The 21,507-nt window shown below is 39.5% G+C and overlaps 1 long non-coding RNA gene across 1 annotated transcript; it reads right to left on the minus strand.

The window, feature by feature from the left end:
- Positions 1–235: 235 nt before the first annotated feature.
- Positions 236–6,249, minus strand: LOC114487894 (uncharacterized). Its single transcript, XR_003683433.1, has 3 exons — positions 6,199–6,249; positions 1,286–1,369; positions 236–308 (listed from the first exon to the last, which is right to left on the minus strand). It is a non-coding gene; the product is annotated as an uncharacterized lncRNA (long non-coding RNA).
- Positions 6,250–21,507: the final 15,258 nt, after the last annotated feature.

The raw sequence follows: 21,507 nt of genomic DNA on the forward strand, positions 1-21,507 counted from the left end.
GGAAGCAGCCGCATAGCACAGGGAGATCAGCTCGGTGCTCTGTGACCACCTAGAGGGGTGGGATAGGGAGGGTGGGAGGGAGATGCAAGAGGGAGGAGATTTGGGGATATATGTATATGTATAGCTGATTCACTTTGTTATAAAGCAGAAACATACCATTGTAAAGCAATTATACTTTAATAAAGATGTTAAAAAAAATAATAAAAGGCTGTGCTATTTGGCTGCATTTTATGCAACAAGTTAAGGTTCGGTTTGGTGAGTCCCATCACATCTTCTTTATTTCCAGCAACGCATTAACCTTCCATGAACTGTAACGATTGAAGGTTCATATTATAAGGACAAGTGGACAGAGTTTAACTGAATTCATCCCATTCAATTATTTAATTAATCATTCATTCATTCACTCTTTACTTTATTAACAAATATTGATTGAGGTCCATTCTTAAGCATTGGTTTACATTTTGAGAGTTCAGAATGTGCCTGTCTTCTAGAAACTTAAAATCCAACATGATTCAAGACTTGGCTCCATGCTTACAAATTGTCACTTAAAACCTGTTTGAAACTGGAGCTTCTCATCTATGTAACTGAAATAAAAATTCCCACCTCACATGGTGATTGTGAGAATTAAACCATGCTGTGTATATACCGTGCTTATTCCAAAACCAAAATTTTTCTGCATATCAACTATCTTACCTTTTATCATTCCATTATCTGAAGGCAAACGGGACAGAAAGAAATAGTCTTCCTTTTTGCCTTGGTGGAGTTAAAAGGCTCTTATTCCACTGTGGAACTTGTAAATTCATGGCTTCTTTGAAAGAGTCTGCATTTTCACTCTGCAAAACCTTACCTGCAGTGTACATTCTATAAGATTTTTCTTTATGAGTAGCCCCCAAATAGTACAGGATTGTTCAAGAAAAGAATTCTACTTCATTTCAACAATCTCGTTATCACCTATTTTGTCACACACAGGCACACACACACATACACACTCAACTTGACATTGCAAAATCCATACATCTAAAAATCATCCTTAACAGTGTGTGTATGAGGTGTGTAGCCTCTGTTGGGAAGAAGAACCCTAATTACTTATTTGGCTGTCAACAGAGGGAAGAATGAATGTGAACACCGGCCAGTCTCCTGGTCTCCTCCACAGGCCAATAGTCTTTCAGTGAATTCCGCAAAAGGAATGCATAGGTGATTAAACACCAGGCTTCACACTCAGAGGTTCCTGAGCTCTTGTAGTGTGATTATTTTCCCAGAAGCCCCGTAAAACAGTTTGACTCACTTTTTCCATTTTACAGGTGTTATTTCCTCCAGTTGGATACAGTAACTTCTGTCCCTTCGGCCAAATGTTTGGGTATCCAGATGACTTCAGGTGGAGAAGAAAGCCAAGTTGTTACTGAACATACCATTTTAATGGGGGGAACATCTTGGAAAGTATTACTGCAGATTCCTTTTAGAGAGAGTAGGTAGAACTTGGCCAATTAACAAAGGCAAACAAAAGTTGCAAAGACTGAGGGAGATAGATCTAAAGTGTCTGGAAAGAGGAGGTATTCTGATGAAGTTAAGAACAATTTAATTAGCGAAGTGTTGGAGTGAAAAAACTGAGTCAAAGATGATGTGTCAGTGGTGCTAGAACCCACCAAACCACTCATATAGTGGTTGAGTGTATGTAGGTAAACAATCAACTGACTCTTCTATGCATTTGGTCTGCTGGTTTTGGTTTCAGTTTTTCAGGACTGGCCCATTTATAAATGTATGGGAACATCGAACTATGCAACTACAAAGAGAAATATAATTCTGGGGCTATAAAAAGTTGAAATTCCCTTTGAATGCTGATTAATTAAAAAAAAAACTCTGAGAATAGGTAATGCAAGAATACCAATAAGTAATGTTTCTTTTTAAAATTGTGTCAAAGATGTTTAATTTTTTTATTGCTCTTAGCACACTGTAATGTATGGAATGGAGATCATTTAAAACACGCTTTGAAATGTTTTTGTTTTTTATACCACATAAATATCTGTGTAGTCAACTGACATCTTTTTGCTGTTTAAATTAGATTTTAAGTATAGAGAGCTGAACTTATCATCCTAAACACAATGACCTTATTTATCTCCACAGGTGACACTGGAGTTTAATCTACGTGTTTCCCCATTTCTCTGGTGCCCAGCCCCATTCTCTAGTCCATAGATATTCGATATAAAGCTTTCAATATATGCCCGTAAATATTAGTATATTCTCATAAAATTCCCGCTGTTGTTTTACTTATGTGTTTCAATTTACATAAATGATATAAGATTGTAACTCATCTTTTTCTGACTCTAACACTCTTGTGAGGATTTATCTGTGTGGCTGTGGACATATAGTTTGTGTTTCTTACTGGAGCCCATAGTTTCTTAGTGGGCATCTATCACTTATGTATTTCCTTAGGGATTAAACTTGGTTGCCTTCAGTTCCCTGCCACCAAAAATAACACTCAAAAACATGCTTGTACATGGTCCCTTATGAACATTTATAAGAATTGTTCTGGACACATCTCAAGATAATAAAAGCCATTTATGACAAACCCACAGCCAGTATAATACTCAATGGTGAAAAGCTGAAAGCCTTCCCACTAAAATCTGAAACAAGACAAGGATGCCCACTCTCATCACTTCTATTCAACATAGTATTGGAAGCCCTAGCCATAGCAATCTGACAAGAAATAAAAGGTATCCAAATTGGAAGGGAAGAGGTAAAATTGTCATTATATGCAGATAACATGTTACTATGGATAGAAAACCCTAAAGACTCCACACAAAAACTACTAGAACTGATAAACAAATTCAGCAAGGTAGCAGGATACAAGTTTAACATACAGAAATTGGTTGAATTTCTTTACACCAACAATGAAATATCAGAAAAGGAATGTAAACAAACAATCCCTTTTAAAATTGCATCAAAAAAATATAAAATACTTAGGAATAAACCTCACCAAGAAGGTGAAAGAGTTATATGCTGAGAACTATAAAACATTAATAAAGGAAAGTGAAGATGATTCAAAGTAATGGAAATATAGCCCATGTTCTGGGATAGGAAGAATTAATATTATTAAAATGGCCACACTACCCAAAGCAATCTACAGATTTAATGCAATCCCTATCAAATCACCCATGACATTTTTCACAGAACTAGAACAAATAATCCTAAAATTTATACGGAACCATAAAAGACCCAGAATTGCCAAAGCAATCCTGAGGAAAAAGAACAAAGCAGGAGACATAACCCTCCCAGGCTTCAGACAATACCACAAAGAAACAATAATCAAAACAGCATGGTACTGGCACAAAAACAGACCTATGGATCAATGAAACAGAATAGAGAGCCCAGAAATAAACATCAACCCCACTCCTACAGTCAATCTTCAACAAAGGAGGCAAGAATATACAATGGAAAAAGACAGTCTCTTCAGCAAGTGGTGTTGGGAAGCTGGACAGCTGCATGTAAATCAATGAAGGCAGAACACACCCCTACACCATACACAAAAATAAACTCAAAATGGTTTAAAGACTTAATAAGACATGACACCGTAAAACTCCTAGAAGAGAACATAGGCAAAACATTTTCTGACATAAATCATCTCAATGTTCTCTTAGGTCAGTCACCTAAGGCAGTAGACATAAAAGCAAAAATAAACAAATGGGACCTAATAAAACTTACAAGCTTTTGTAGAGCAAAGGTAACAATAAACAAAACAAAAAGGCAGACTACAGCCTGGGAGAAACTATTTGCAAATGATGTGACTGACAAAGGCTTAATTTTCAAAATATATCAACAGCTCATACAACTCAACTACAAAATGAAAAACCAAATAACCCAATTGAAAAATGGGCAGAAGACCTAAATAGACATTTCTCTTAGGAAGACACAAAGAAAGCACATGAAAAGATGCTCAACATCGCTAATTATTGGAGAAATGCAAGTCAAAACTACAATAAGGTATCACCTCACACGAGTCAAAATAGACATCATTAAAAAGTCTACAAGTGGGCTTCCCTGGTGGCGCAGTGGTTGCGCATCCGCCTGCCGATGCAGGGGAACCGGGTTCGCGCCCCGGTCTGGGAGGATCCCACATGCCGTGGAGCGGCTGGGCCCGTGAGCCATGGCCACTGAGCCTGCGCGTCCGGAGCCTGTGCTCCGCAACGGGAGAGGCTGCAACAGAGGGAGGCCCGCATACCACAAAAAAAAAAAAAAAAAAAAAAAAAAGTCTACAAGTAACGAATGCTGGAGAGGGTGTGGAGAAAAGGGAACCCTCCTATACTGTTGGTGGGAATGCAAGTTGGTGCAGCCACTATGGAAAACAGTATGGAGGTTTCTCAAAAAATTAAAAACAGAATTGCCATATAATCCAGCAGTCTTACTCCTCAGCATATACCCGGACAAAACTATAATTCAAAAAGAGACACGCACCTCTATGTTCATAACAGCACTATTCACAATAGCCAAGACATGAAAACACCTAAATATCCATCAACTGATGAATGGATAAGAGATGTGGTACATATATATAATGGACTACTACTCAGCCATAGAAAAGAATGGAATAATGCCATTTGCAGCAATATGGATGGACTTAGAGATTATCATATTAAATGAAGTAAGTCAGAAAGAGAAAGACAAATACCATATATCACTTATATGTGGAATCTAAAATATGACACAAATGAACCTATCTATAAAACAAAAACAGACCCACAGACATAGAGAACAGACTTGTGGCTGTCAAGAGAGAGGGTGAGGTGGAGTGGGGGAGGGATGGACTGGGAGTTTGGGGTTAGCAGATGCAAACTATTATATATAGAATGGATAAAAAAACAAGGTCCTACTGTATCACACAGGGAAGCATATTCAATATCCTGTGATAAACCATAATGGAAAGGAATATAAAAAAGTATGTATAACTGAATCACTTTGCTGTACAGCAGCAAAAATTAATAGAACTTAACCCACTAAATCAAATATACTTCAATTTTAAAAAAGAATTATTCTGGAATATATACATAGGATTGGGTTGGTTGGGTCAAGAGGAAAAGAAATACTTGTTTTAGCTAATTATTGCCTACCTGCTTCTCAAAATGATTGTTCCTATTTACTCTTCATCAACTGTACAAATTCTTGTCCTCTCAAAGTTCTGACAGCAATTGACTGTCCCAACATTTCCATTTTTTGCCATTCTAATGGGTATAAAGTAGTATCTCATTGTGTTAGCACTATTATGTCCAATGAGCTCAAGCACATTTTTATGTATTCCTCAGACATTTAGACTTCAGTTTCTATAAATTGTCTGGTCACTTTGCCCATTTTCTTAATGGCTCCCTGCTTCAGCCTGTCAATTTAAATTATATTTTGGATATGAATTCCTTCTTAATTTTAACATTAAAAATATCTTCTCCTAACATGTCACCCATTTGGTAACATTACCCAAGATATTCTTCTCAAATATAGATCCACAAATGTGTGTTATCATTCCACACATTTATGGCTCATACATTGGAATCTTAATTAGATTTTCACCACTTTTAAGTAATTTGGATATTTTCATACAAGGTCTATCAGATACACAGTTTATATATATATATATATATGTGATAATAGCTAATATTTAGAAACATTTATGATTTTCCAAGTAATTTTAAAAGCATTTCACATGTACCAGCATATTTATATCTCCAAGCAACCTCCAAACAAATGAGATAACTTTTATTATTCCCATTTGACAAGAGAAAGTTGAAGCATCCAGAAATTAAATAATTTGCCCCAAATTACACAGCCTGAAAGTGAGAGATTTTAGATTTGAACCCATGTTATCTGTGCTTCACAGCCCATGCTTTTATATTTAGTTTTTAATACCAGTGCAGTACATCTTTTCAAGTTAACAATACTGCCTTCCTCTTACCTCCCTCCCTCCTACCCTCCTTCGCTCCCTTACTTTCATTTCCTTCCTCCTTTCTTTCTTTTGTTTTTCTACAAATACTTAAACCCTGACTATGTACTGGATATAAATTATTAGTTGTGAGCACACGGTTGTTACTTAAGTCTGGATGATGTCACCAAGAAATAGGGCAGGGGAACCAAAGACTGAGCCCTGGGGCACTCAACATGAAGATGGGGCCAAAGAGCAAACATGTCTTTGCACAGCCTTCTCCCTGCCCTCCTTACCCTGGTTCCAGGTCCCCTTGGCCCTGAGTGTCCTCCCATCTTGAGGCCCCGCAGAATCTCAGTACGTATTACACATTCCTCCAGCAAAATGAGTCCACTGGCAGGCACCCAGGAACACAGAGTCATACATGAGGCTCCCTCAGCTGGCTGGACTTTCTCCAATTGTGGTCATAGGTAGCCACAGAGACAGGCATAAACGCAGGTCCTGGAGACTGTACCAAAGGCATGGTGGGTTGGGAGGGTAGAACCACAGGCATCCTGTACAGGCGCCAACCAGTGACCTCTACTCAAACAGTGCCAAAGGGTGGGGGGGGGGGAAAGGAGTATCATAAAAAGCAGAATGATCCTTTTCTCTCCTTGCACCCTATCTTCTCCCACAGAAATGCATGGCTGATTTTCCAGGAGTCTAAGATTCTTAGTTCATCACTGGATAACACTAATAGTTACAGCTACTACTTCATGTGGAAGCCAGAAAATAATAAGTTATAGGCATCCTACACTCATTATCTTTCAGTTTTATCACGTGAAAGGTAGGTGTGATTATTTCTGATTCAGAAATGTTAAGTAATGTACCCCAGGATCACATGCCTAGTAAGCAGCAGAATCAGCACCGAGACTCAGACTTCCCTGATGTCAATACTCATGCTTTTTCTCCTTAAACACAGCACTATTGACAATAATGTTAACAATAAAGCATACTTGTGAGTATTTAATATGTATTGGGCACAGTGTCAAGGGATTTCCACAAATTTTCTCAGTTACTGTGACAACAGTCTTAACTGGATCAATTCTTTCCTCCTCTACAACTTTTAAATAATTACTATTTTCTTAAACAGAGGACAGAACTAAGACTAAGATACCTAAGCAACTAGCCCAAGTTCTTAGAAGTAGTAAGATCCAGAGATGGAATCTGAAATCAGATATATGTGACCCTGGACCCCCCAACTCTTGACTCTCTTCTTTCCCTAATGTACATAGTCTTTGCCGTCTCTGTGGTTCATCCTTAGGGGTAAACTTTGACTTACTTCCTAACGCCAATTGAAAGCAGTGTGTTTCTCAAGGCTCAGACAACATTTAAGATGCAATAGGAGCTTGAATTATCAAATGAATAAGTATGGTTTTGCCTTCAGAGAACTGTTAAGATTTATCTCTGCAGAGAAAGACAAATATCATATGATATCACTTATATGTGCAATCTTAAAAATGATACAAAGGAACTTATTTACAAAACAAATAGACTCACAGACATAGAAAACAAATGTATGGTTACCAAAGGGGATGCTGGTGGGGCGGAGCTAAGTTAGGAGTTTGGAATTAACAGATACACACCACTATATATAAAATAGGCAAACAACAAGGACCTACTGTATAGCACAGGAACTCTACTCAATATCTTGTAATAACTTGTAATGGAAAAGAATTTGGAAAAGAATTACATATATAATATATATATTTTATATATGTATAACGGAATCACTTTGCTTTACACTTGAAACTATATATATTATATATATAATATATATAACTGAATCACTTTGCTCTACACTTGAAACTATATATATTATATATATAATATATATAACTGAATCACTTTGCTCTACACTTGAAACTATATATATTATATATATAATATATATAACTGAATCACTTTGCTCTACACTTGAAACTATATATATTATATATATAATATATATAACTGAATCACTTTGCTCTACACTTGAAACTAATACAACATTGTAAATTAACTATACGTCAATAAAAAATAAAATAAATTTGAAAAAGATGTCTCTCTGAAGCTGTATGAGGCTGTAAACTCCTTGTTTGGTTTCTCTTTGTATACCCTCAAGATGCCTGGATTTGTGTCAGCACATAAAAGTTAATAAATAAATATTCTTATGGAAGAAAAGAAGGAAGAATTGGTTAATTAAAATGCTCAACTCTTAAGGACAACTTCCAACCATACTAAGAGGAAGGAGGAGCTGGAGGAGAGTCTCCACCTTGGATAATGACCACAGCCCTCAGTTTAGTAGAAGCTAGTTAAAATGAGAGGTTAAAAGGATGACCACTATGATCTAAACCTCCAATTCCACCCAGAATTGATGACTTTCTAGAGAAGGAGGAAGAGTCAGTATAGCAGTTCTTGGGTTTCTCAGAGTCCTTGGAGCCAGGCCAAGCCAATAAAAGATGGATGGGGGACACATGCTATTTATAATGTGGTCTATGTGAAAGCCTCAATTCCTAGAAATGCATATTGAATCACTAGAAATTCTAAGACTTCAGGTGATGCTGTGAAACCAATTACTATACCATAGCCTCACACTCACATGTGTGTACACACATGCACATGCACACACATATACACGTGGAAGCCACATTTCCTGTCGGAAAGATGAACTCTTCCCAGTTTCCCTCTTGTATTAACCACGAGTTTTATTTTTTGTATTCCGATGCTTTGACATCTGGGGTCTTGCTGATCCTGGGAGGACTGTTCCTCCAGGAATTGCCAGTTCCTGGAGACAGTAAACAACTTGCCCACGAGCATGACTTTCAACCATGAACCAACCAGTCCAGAGCCATATCCCCAACCACCTGCCTTATTGGGCCCTCACAGCCCCACCACTATCTACCTGCCCTCATCACCCCAAGGCCAGGTACCAGACAACCAGGGATAGCTTACACCCCAGAGTTCATTGAAATTATTTAAACTAGCCAATCCGAAGTCTGCTCACCCTGTCTTGTCTTTTTTTTTTTTTGCGGTACGCGGGCCTCTCACTGTTGTGGCCTCTCCGGTTGCGGAGCACAGGGTCTGGACGCGCAGGCTCAGCGGCCATGGCTCACGGGCCCAGCCGCTCCGCGGCATGTAGGATCTTCCCGGACCGGGGCGCGAACCCGTGTCCCCTGCATCGGCAGGCGGACTCTCAACCACTGCGCCACCAGGGAAGCCCTTGCCTGTTTCTTTTTATGGAAACCATAAAATAAAAACGTTTGTCCGCAGTTTCCCTCTCTCCCTCTACCCCCTGACCATCCCTGGTGTTTCCCCAAATGGCCTATGCCATGCTCCTTTCTCTTGGGATCTGTGAGTATAACAAACTCGCTTTTCAATGACAGTTATCTCCTGATCTGTTGGCCTCATCATACATAAACAATAATTTTCAAAATGTATATTAAAATATCTCTGGACACATTCTTTCCAACCTTAATTTCCTAACAAGAATGCAAGGACTGGCATCATTAAAGAAGGAAAAATTTTCCAAGATGTGCAAGAATATTAGCAAAGGCAGAGTAGAACACTTACTCTTACCTTGGGACAATAAGATGCTGTAAGGAGACACAAGTCAGGGGTCATTCCCACAGAATGAAGGGGAAGGTATAACAATGGTAAAAGCTCCCCTGCCATCGTCCCCCTGAATATGAAGGCCTCGTGACTTCAAGGTCCTTGGCACTTTGTGGCATTTATGACTCCATTACTGATTTAGGTTTGCACGATTATAGGAGGTATCCCCAAGTTTCTTGCTCCATTGCTTTGAGAACTAACTGGTTAAGCTTTCTTCAGGATGAGTAGCAATATAAGTAAGACTTCTAGGTAATTAGGCTTTATCTATTAAAGATAATGCTTTGCCAATTTAGAAAACAGTTTAGTCATGGATCGCTAAGTACTTATAGCAAAGCTTAAAGAAAGAACAATACCTAGATACACATTAAAAGGCTTCTGGACTACTATGCAATTATTGTCAATAACTGCTTCATCTAGCTGGAATGTTTCCAAGAGTCAATATAAAACAGCCTTGACACTTTTTTGTTGGAATTAGTGGGTCACCAGGACTTTGCTTTCTCAACAGATGGAGTGTCAAAAGGTGTAAACACTTGAGCGTGTTGATTAAACCGTGAGCTCTAGCATTACCCAGACATGGAGTTGACTAGTCCCACTGGCACTTACTAGCTGCGTGATCTTGGGTGACATACTTAACCTTCTCAACCTCAAGTTCCTTATCTATAAAATGAGGATAAAAATAGTACCAACTTCAATGCACTGTTAAAAGAATTAAACAAGTTAATATATATGCTCAGCACATTGTCTGGCTCGGTCATTGGCCCCGTAAATGTTGGCTTTCAGTAGATATCACAGACAACCTGCTAGAAGTGCTAAAGAAATGAGCAATTGATATATCATACATTTTCTTAAATATTTTCAAGTTACTTTCTTCTCATTTGGGGTTTTATTCTTAGGACATTCTTATATTTTTTGTATTTCTATTCTTGTATTTCTAAATATTCTTATTCTATTTCCTACTCAAGAGAAGTCTGACTCAAGCAGAATGATGTACTACAATCTCATGTATGTCAGGAGGAGAATTCATAACGTCCCTACATGCGTTTAAAGTCCTATTAAGCTCTTTCACAAAATGGAAGTAAATTTGTCTACCTGCTCACTTCCTTCTTAATGTTTCACTTTTGAACCTCAAGTTTAAATGTAATTTAATTTGTACTGATCATAAATGTAATCTTAAGATCACTCAAATCATCGAAAGCAAGTTTATTAAACAGCTCTGTCTCACCCTCCACCTTTGGAACACCACAAATCATTAAACAGAACAGTTTTCAAACAGACATGCACTGTGGTTTTCTTACATCTTTCTCCAAAGCCTTAGAAAATTACTATTAGTGTCATTCAAGTTGGGAAACTTAGTCATATTTTCTAAACCTTACGGATATGTCCCAGAATGGGACAGGACGGAGGATAAGTCTTCAACAGCTGGGAGAGGTTTTGTGGATTTCATAGTGGTTGGGAGCTATTAACAAGGAAATATTACACATGGCCTTTGGCGGGAACATATTATAAAATCCAGAGCCTTTTGTTATGGGCTGAGTATTATTCATAATTGTTATTTGATTTGGTCTTCTTCCCATCTTCTCTTCAGCAGAAGGCTTTTCGCCTTGAAAAATTACAACATTTAAAGGTGACCCATGTCTCTGATTATATGCTACATAACCTGACAAATATTACTCAAAAAAAAAAAAAAACAAGCCCTGGAGGGAAATAAAATTTGCAGTAGCAGATGACATTTTTACCAACTAACAGCCAGTTTTTTACTGAGGTAGGTACCCACCCTCAATCAAGTAATGCCAGGAAATGTCCATCATTCCCAGAATACCTCATGCATTCAAATGACATTCATTAATCGCCCGAGCATCCTGATAACTCCAGGAAAGCATCCAAACTCATCTGTGTCTGGCTCCTGCTTGCGTGGTCAGCTCCATCTCACACTGCTTCTCTGCCCTACAAACCCTAAACTCCAGGCATTTACGGTTTTAACGTTTGCAGCTTCTGCAGGTGACAAGTAATCCCAAGCAGCTGATGACGCGTCATAATAGGTAAATTTATTGATGCACTAATTTTCATGGCACATGCTTCATGTTGGTGACCATAAGGGAATCATTTGGCTGCTGAGTGAGACTAACTGGCTGCCCAGCGTATGCCTTTCAGTAGCACTTTGCCATTTTTCTCTTCATGCCTTTGTATACTCTGCATGGGGTGGATCAATTACATATTGCCACAAAAATGCTGTTCTACAAACAACCACAAACCTTAGTGGCCTAGGACAATAAACATTTGTTTTGCTCCTGTGTCTGTGGGGTTCAGAGGCTGGGGAATGAGCCTTGGTTCATTTCACCTGGGCTTGCACATAACTATACACATGGGTTTCCTGGTACCACTGTTGCTCTTGTCTAGGCTGTTAGCTGGTCTAGTATGGCCTCAACCAGAACCACCAAAGCAACTTGGTTCTGCTCCACTTGTCCTTCATCCTCCTGAGGGCTAATCCATGTATGTTCTCATAACAATGCAGAGCTACAAAAGCAACCCAAGATCAACCACGCAAGCAATTTCAAGCCTGTACTTGAATTATGCACCCTAACACCCCAACAGCCAAAACAAGTCACATGGACATGCCCAGAGTCAGAGTGAGAGGCACTGCAAAGTTATAAGGCAAGTGGTAAGAATACAGGAAGAGTGAAGAATTGGAGGCATTTTTGCAATCAATATACCCCATGGAAGCAATGAATTCCAGAATGGTGCTTGAGAAGACCTCCCTTCTATTCCACTTGAATTCTTGGATAAAGTATACAGTTTTTCAACTCCATGCCACTGCAATGATAGCCCTTTCCCCAACTCTTCACATTTCTACTCTACCCTGTCCAACACTGTGCCAGTCCCTGGAGGTACAAAGACAGGACAAATAAAACAGTCTCTGATTTTAGGAAGAATATAGTTTATCTGGGCAACTGACATTTACACAGTATTGAGTTGAGTAATACAAACAAAGACAGTAACATAATGCTCAGTCCATGGTAAGAAGGTGTAGAAGATTATGCTGAGACACATCCCCTCCCTCCAACATACTTTTGAGTTTACCTGAATCGGCTGTGGACAATTCTTGGGTCTGACAGTTTCCCATCTCAAGTATCTATAGCTCTCTGCTTCTCTATCTTGAGGGCTTTCTTCCATATCAATGGAAGTTTGTACCAGTGCATGTAGATAAAGCCCAGAAGCACTACGAATTTAACATCCCAAGAGAAAATCGTCAGTCAGTGAGACAAGAGTCAATGGACAAATACCTCCGCTTCCCATCCCTCATTGTGATAATTCTGAGTCATGTTCTACAGAGTTCCTCAGTGAGAGCCCAGCAGTGGCCCCCAGAAATAGTCACTCATAAATGTACTCTGTTTTTCTACCCTACCCATCTCTCTTTCTCCAATCACTTATTGGGCATCTTGTGATCATCTCCCATATAAATTACTTGCCCTGAAGTCCTTATCACAGGGTCTACTTTTCAGGAGAACCCAAAGACAGGCAATAATGTTAGTTAGCCATAATTTCTATGAAGCCCAGTATGCAGAAGTAGAGAAATTCTCAAGGAGCATAGAAAAAGGGAGGGTTCTGAACCCTTAGCATTTCTTTGTGTAGGCTCTACATACCTATGCTCTATGCTATTCACCTGTGAGCTTCACATACCTGAGTAGGTAAAGCTGTTTCCTGAGTGGTTCCTATAGTTACGTCATTTGACAGGATCGGGCAAAGGAAGGAGGTGGAGAAAACAGGCACCAAAAACAATCCTCCTTTGTCTAAATAATAGTCTGAGTAATAGCCTTTGCAGTATAATATGAGGTAGCTATATATCAATGTCCAAAATTTTTTCAACAGGGATTAATTTCTTTAGATAAGCATTGCCCTACATCCATGAGCACTTTTGGCAAAATTCAACTAGAGACAAAACAAGCAGCAGTGTAGGAGAGTGGAATATGTATCTTTGAAGGCAGAAGGACCTAGAATCAAGCCGTGGTCCTACTCGTCACCAGTTCTGTGGCTTTTAGCAAGCCAGTGTCTCAATTTCTTTGTCTGCAAAATGGGATTAGTAACCTCTAATTTAAAGGCTTATTATCAGTATTAAATAAAATAGCAACAATAAACCTCCAGGCACTATACCTGACATATAATAGATGCTGATTAAGTTTTATCCATTACTAATTCAGAGTCAGACAAACATGAGTTTGAATTCCAGTCCTACAGCTAAATGGCTAGATGACTAGAGAGCAATATGGTATCGTGATTAATAACTCAAGCTTTGAAGCCAGGTGGATTTCGGTTTAAACCTATTTACTACCATGTGCAAATTATGTGACCTCAAGCAAGTTCTTGCACATTTCTGGGTCTAGTTGCCCCATTTTTGCAATGAGAATAATGACATGCTGTAATTCATCTATTCTAAAATATATTTTTAATTAATCTCTGATATCAGAATACATCTTACAATTAATGGCATATCACAGTATAATTGGCAGCATTTTACTTTATTAGTGATACATAAAGAATGCCACACTTTGCACTTAACGTTGTCTTAGATACACTGAAATATGGCTTTACTTAATATGAAAGGTTGCGCACATTAAATAAGATGGTGCTTCAAAAGGTTAGCTTCTAATAAATACTCAATAAAAGTAAACTATTACATAGCTTAGCTTCGTAATATCCTTTATCAGTTTTCAGCTTCTCATTTATAAAGATTCAAACAATAACACCAATCATAGGAGGGGTTAAATCATCCAACACAGGACCTGCCAGGAAAGTTAAGTGTCCGGTCATTGTTGATTCTTGTGTTCATCACTGGTTTGGGTGGCAAGCCACGGAGAAAGACTATGGCCAAATTAAGAGGGAGACAAATTTGTTGGAAGGTTAAAGGGTGTCTCACAGAACTGACGGGAAACGTAGAGACTCAGGCTTGGAAAATGACAGGAATTGGAGTAGCTCCAGACCCAGCATCAGGACATACAGCACACTTATATTGGCTGAACATTCAGGAGAGGCCACCACCTCTAACATCAATACCATCCCCATCTCCATGGCCGCAGCCGATGTCACTGTTACTACCACTAGGATGGCGCTACTGGCGATGCTGCTGTTATGATCTCATCTTGACTGGTTCATGCCTTTGGCAGCAAGACTCTCATCGGCTGACTTAGGCCACAACTTGCTTCCTGCTTATGCTGGAGGACTGCTCATGTGAGCCAGCAGAGAGAACTGGGCCATGAGAACCACTTTTGTGCCAGATCATATACATGATGATATAGGGGTCAGTCTCCACCAGGGATGTTTTTCAGAAAGGAATGGGATAATGAACACCTAAAACACTAAAAGCAACAACAGCCATATCATAAATTTCCACTAGATCACTTCTTCTAAAATATGCCCTAAAACTAGGCCATTGATTCAGTTTTCTCCCAATGAGAATATCGGAAAGTTAAAAAAAATTACACAAAGATTTAGAAAGCATAGCGAAGCATCAATATGTGTTCTACAAACACAAAGGTCTGTCTCTGGAAAATGTAAAGACAGCCTGTATTTCAGGAGTTAGGGTGCTGGGGAGCTACAAAGTCGAGATTAGCAGGACAGTAGGAGGCGTCAATCATGATTTCCCAAACCTCCCCAAATCTCCCGATAGGAGATAGTACTGGGGGTAAAGGTATCATCTGAGGCTACACAATCATGGTTTGAAGGGTTTTCTATCAAGAGAACGTAGCAAGGTAGCCGGTGGACTGGATAGAATGAAGAAACTTGTTCAACGACCTGCCAGGAGTTCAGCCCAAGACACCTTTGCCTTGGCAAGTGTGTGTCTTTTAATTTCACCCTGATGCTAGTGCTGAACACACACACACACACACACACACACACACACGCACGCACACACACGCACACACACTTAAATGGTAGGTTTCTTGGCTATCGTCCTCTATTGAAACCATTTTGAAACCTCACACCTCTCCCTAGAACCTCTTCGAAGGGAGGTAAAGATCAGAAAATTCCAGAAAGGACCATGTTATATGTCCACTTAGGCTTCTCCATGCACAGAGAAGAGGAAACAGCATCCTTCAGTGACAAGAACACAGACTTGAAAACAAAACACATCTGGCTCCAAATCCGACCTCAGCTGTAGGACCTTGGGGTAGACTTCTTTTCCTCCGACTCCTGCTATACTTAGAGAGATGATACTAGCCATTTTGCAAGGATTTGATAGGACTGGAGAGAAAGCATTTTAAGTACCTAATGCATATATATACCGACGTTTCTTCCATGTACTGTAAATCGTGTAACTTTTTTATTTTACGTATTTTGTTTTTGTTTTTTTAGCGACCGTTGGGATGCTTGAAATTAATTTATGGCACTTTCCTAACAAACGTGAAGGCCATTCTGAATCTGTTTTCCCCCTTTTTTGACTTTTATTCTTATTCTTTACTTTTGATCACCTTGTGATACCTTGCTGTATTTTAAGGATGCTTTCTTAAAACATCCCTGCAACAGTCAATACATTATCATCACTATGAGAGATCCAGAAATTTCCATGTAAATAATTAACAACTTAGCAAGGGGAAGTTGAATTGAGCACTACTGGTAGAAGTATCTTTTCACTGGGCACTGATTTAACCCATTGTTTTTAAGTTTTTGGAAATTGTACTGATATAGTAATGTCAATTACCACACACAATTATACTCAGAGACTGCAGCCAACAATTTTGGCTGGGGATGCATACTCTTTCTTCCTGGATATCTAAGCGAATAAACTTTAGGAAACCCAAGGGAGATGTTCTTTCCTCCATCAATGGGGCTTCACACGGCATTCCTCCCTCCCCTGAGACTTTCCCATCCTGAGGTCTAATCTCCCTCCCTCAAGGGGCTTTGCAAGCTGGGCAGTTGACTAGAACCTTTCAGCCTCCCTAGCAAGGGACTCGGTTTCAAACCTCTGTTACTTCTGTTCTTTCCGTGTTCCTGTTTATTGATCCCACTGAATATGTGATTTTATTGTAAACCAAATGAAAAACTTTTATAAATGAGATGTAAATAACCAAAATTTGAAAGATTTCATTGTTATTATTCCTGGTGTCATAGGTTGTCCAGCCACTTAATAGGGTGCTGTTTTTCCTCTGAGGAAGGAGACACAACCACAGATATGAATGCAAAATTGAGGGAAAAAAATAAATTATAACTTTAAGTAACTTTTAGGTATAATTAAATATTCAATATGTTTCAGACTTGGGAAAAATCGTATATTCTCTGCTGGAGAACAGGGGCCCTTGATTGATCTTCTTACATCTGGGAAAAACAACAAATTTTCTAAATAATTCTCTCATTCATTAAAAAAAAAAAAAAAAAAAAAAAAGAGTAGTAAAAGGGAAACAGATGCAGTGTCCTAGTTGCCAGGCACTGTATAGGCACTTCACATATGTTGTCTCATTTAAACTCCAAAACAAACCCCCAAAAGGAGATATCTTTACAGAATGAGCAAGTCAAGCCTCAGAGAGGTTAAGTGATGTGTCCATGGTCACACAGCTGGTAAGTGTGTGAGAGCTGAGAGTTAAGCTCAGTTTAGCCTCACCTCAAAGTCCAAGCTCCTCCCCTAAGACAGGTTTGTACAGACTAATAAGTGCCACATGAAATGCAGAGAGATGCTCTAGATTTCCCCAAATCCCACAGCACAGCAGAAAATAAATGAAAAAATGCACAGACTTCCAGGCATCCACAGCAAGCAGGAAATCATACTTTCCCATGAGCTGGGCTTGCCAAAGAGCATTTCGTGAGGGCCTGCCTGCCAGTGTCCATTTGGGCGGTGTGTCCTCCAGACCCCACCTATCCCTTGTAAAGTCATGATTTACTAAAGGTCTAGTGTTCAGCCCCTTTATGTAGCACGGTTGGAATCCAGAATTAGGGGAGGCATTTCTCAAGCAAGAGACTCCCAGAAGCTTCCAGCCCCTGCATCTGCAATTTTGTCTTTGCGATTTTTTATTGAGGTATTTCAGTGGAAAATAACCCCAGCACAGCACATTGGCAGGTTATGTGCAAGAATCTCCCGCCCGGTGCCAGGGGTGAGTGCTTACGTGTATGCATAACATTCACATTTCCAGCACAACACAAGTGCAGTTCAATATCCGTAAGGGTTCCTTGTAACACTGAAGCTGTTGTCGGGAGAGTCCGGAGGTGTGCCCCTCTCCAGCCCAGGCACTTTATATATGTTGCTTTGAAGCTTTGGAAACTGGAAAATGAATCACCTTTATGACTTGGGTCACTTGTGCCAGAGTCAGAGCCTTCCTGAAAGAAGCTTTTCTCACCCAGAGACAGCATCTATGTCCCCATCCACAGTCTCCTTGCAGAATGGAAAAGTGAGGAAACAGGTCCCCAGCTTTGGACTACCACCTTCAGAGGCAGCTCCTCTTGATTCAGTTTATCTTTAGCAGCTTCTGAAGAGGGTATTTTGACCAAGGGTCTCCAGCAGCTCAGCTGGATTCTGAACCCCTGGTAATGTAACAACTCCCATCAATGATTCCTCTGACAGTGGGAAAGAACTACTTTTCACCAAGCATCCATCATACACCAGGCACTTGATTTAATTCCCACAACCCTTTGAGATAATAGTATAGGCATCTTTAACCATGAGAAATTAAAGTGGCCAAGGGGTCAAAACCAAAGTTAAGAATGGTCCCAAGGCATTCTGATTCACAGTCCAGTGTTCTTCCTGCTACATCACACTCACTTGACTCATTCACTTTCACACACTCAATCACTCTTTTATGAACTCATTTAATCCACATCATTTGCGTGCCCGTCATATGCTACCTATGATGCTAAGCACTGAGACACAGCAGTGAGCAAGACAGACTTAAGTTCTCACTGAGGCTACAAAGTACTTGGGAGGGAAATATAGTGAACAAAGAATTACAGTTGTGTAGAATGCTGAGGCAGTGCAATATTAAATGTGTGTAAACATATAGCAAAGACATACTGGTCTTGGGGGTATGAGGGGAGTCGCAGAAAAATTCTCTGAATAAGTGAGGCCTGAAAGATGGGTATGAGTCAACCAAGGGAAGATGGGCAGTGAGGGCAAAAGGAAACACTCCCCAGAGAGAAACGCATGTGCAAAGGCCCCCAGGCCTAAAAGAGTTTGGGCTGTTCAAGAAACTAGAAGAAGTTTAATTTGGTGGGAGAGTCTTCTGATTGCTCCAAATCACATCAACTTTCCTAATAAATGTTATCCAATAGACTCCTCATCTAATGAGAAAAAAAGAAGACGGGGATTCAGATCGGAAGTCACTTTCCTGAATGTCATTTTGTTTACAGTGGCCTCTGTGTGAATAGCATCTAAGACCAGGGAAAAGAGTGATTTCAGGCTCAGGAAGCAGATGACAATATTCCCATCAAGTCACTAGGAAGGGAATGAAAATAAAGGTAAGCTCCCCACACCCCACTCCCATCTCATTTATTACCATTATTTTAGCCACCACATTGGCCTATTAGTCTCCCCTTAACTCCAGAATGGATGGCATTTAAGTTCATTCTTTGATGTGCCATATATCAGATATCCTAATGGATAGGCACCCCCGCCCCAAAACCTAAAAGGAAGTTAACTGTTTTCTGTGGATCATTCTCTACCCTCTAATATGACGTTATCTTCCTCCTATCGTTCTTGGGTCCTAGGAAAATGATAATGCACTTGCCTTCACTTCCATTAATCCAAAACTCCATTCTAGAAGGGAATTGGTAGGAAGGAAATTAACATTTACTGGGCACCTGCTATGTAACAATCGCCATTTAATTTAATCCTGTAAGGCAGATGTAATAATTCCATTTTCAGATGAGAAAAATGAGGGCTTGAAAAGTACCTGATTTGCTTATAATTATACAATAAAAGCAAGAGGAAAGACTTGAACTTATTTTGCTCTGAAGCTCTCCTGTGGCTTTAGGACGAAGGACATTTAAAGGCAATTCCTAAGTATAACTGCCCAGCCTTGAAATCCAGCTGCATGCGGAACTCATTTCCCTCCTTAGAGATCTGTCTTCAGGTGAGTGGCCAGCAGGAGATCTGAAACTCAAGTACGTAAAATGGGTCCAGTGATGTTTTAGTGAGGGATCCAAATAGACTGAACACATATAATGAAAACCTGGTTGGAAAATTTGACTTTCAGGGCGACACGAAATCTTAGGGGAAAAGATTCTATTTTCAATTGTACAAAATTCCAATGGTTAACTTCATTCGTCATTACTTTAAAAAAAGAGAAGTAAATGAGCATACATGACAAAATTCCCTGGGGAGATAAATCTCCTTTGTTTGCATAAACCATCATGGTGAAATTAAAAGATGGTAGATCTCAGACTTGGTCAAACTTGGCTTTTAATTCTGCCTGTGCTATTTCCCAGATGAGTCATATGAACACATTACTGAACTTTCCTGAGCTGTCTGTTCTTTTGTACATTGGTGATAAAAATAGCAAAATGAGGTCATACGAGTTTTAAAAACAGTAGCACATAGTAGGCTAGGAGGCATTCAATAGATGCTCATCTTGTCTTTCCCCTTCCAACAAACTCATCATATATATTGATTTATGCTTTCACTGTGATAATTCCCATAATTACAAAACTATCTAGCACTCACGTATCATGGCAGCATTTGTAAAGTGTTTTCAAGCTTACCATCTTATTCAATCATGACAACAACTGTTTTGATATAGGTACCATGGCTTTACCTGAATCTTACAAATGAGGGAACTAAATCTGGAAAGGCAACATGACCTGAGAAGGGTCAAGAACAAGAGCTCTTGGACCCCACTGCTGGGTCTGAATACCAGGTCGTGCTCTACGACCTTAGGCAAACTGTGTAATCACTCTGTGACTCAGTTAACTCATCTTTAAAACTGAGAATAATAACAGGATTTATTTCACAATGTTGTGAGGATAAATTACTACAGTTATGTACATCCTCAGAACAATAAGTACTCAATGTTGTATATTCTTTTTCTCTGTAAAAGTGTAGTTACGTCTTAGGTGTTTGGGAGGATAAAATAAGGCAATAAATAAATTCATACATGTAAAGTATTTAGATTCATTCCTGACATATAGTAAGGGCTCAGCAAGTATTACTTGCTATTATTGTCCCATGTGACTCAGATGGTAAGTAGAAAACATTGGTTTTGAATGAGAGTCCTTGGAAGTTAAAGCTAGGGAAAGAATTGAGGAAACTAACAGTGGAAGCCCTGTTACGCGCCAAGCACAGCGCAAACGTCTTTGCAGGCTTGCTTACACTCTTTTCCCAACAATCTTGAGGGAGACACAGAGCCATAACAGAGATTTTAGAGGTTCAGACACATTTTCCCTACAGTTTCTAATCCTCAAACAAGAAAAAGACAGGTTGTTTTATTAACTTTCTGTAATAAAGATGTGTAAGGAGAGGCTCATGAATCACTGCCCCACCTGCTTCGCTTACTCAATGCTCCTCATAACAGCTAGGCTGGTTCCCACCATCTGCCAGGTCTCCAGCCCCACTCACTGCAATCACGACAGAAAAGCACAAGCTTCTTTTCTATGTAAATCAAGCTTTGACTTCCTGACTCCAGTATATCTGGGAGACAAACCTCCTGCTCTTTCTAGGAGCCTTACACTCAGGGAGCACTCACTCCAATCAGAGGCTGGAAACTGGGCCAGGCGGAGGAAGCCTCGGAGTAAAAGGTGTTTTTGTCAGATGGCATCCACTAAAGCCAGGATTTTGTTGCTTTTGACAGGGAGCCTAATTAGCCTTTAACTCTTTAACCACAATGTCCTCTTGAAGTACAGAGAGGAAATTCACCACCAGCGCTCAGAGCCACATGGAAGAAATTAATGTCCGCCTTCACCGATCCTCTTTCAAGGCACAATAGTAAATATGCATTATATTTAACAATCATGTTTCCCTGGAGCTGAGCATGGGTTTCAGTGAAAATAAATACTCTTTAATG

Source organism: Physeter macrocephalus, chromosome 15 (genome assembly GCF_002837175.3).
Source record: "Physeter macrocephalus isolate SW-GA chromosome 15, ASM283717v5, whole genome shotgun sequence".
In the NCBI taxonomy this organism is placed as follows: domain Eukaryota; kingdom Metazoa; phylum Chordata; class Mammalia; order Artiodactyla; family Physeteridae; genus Physeter; species Physeter macrocephalus.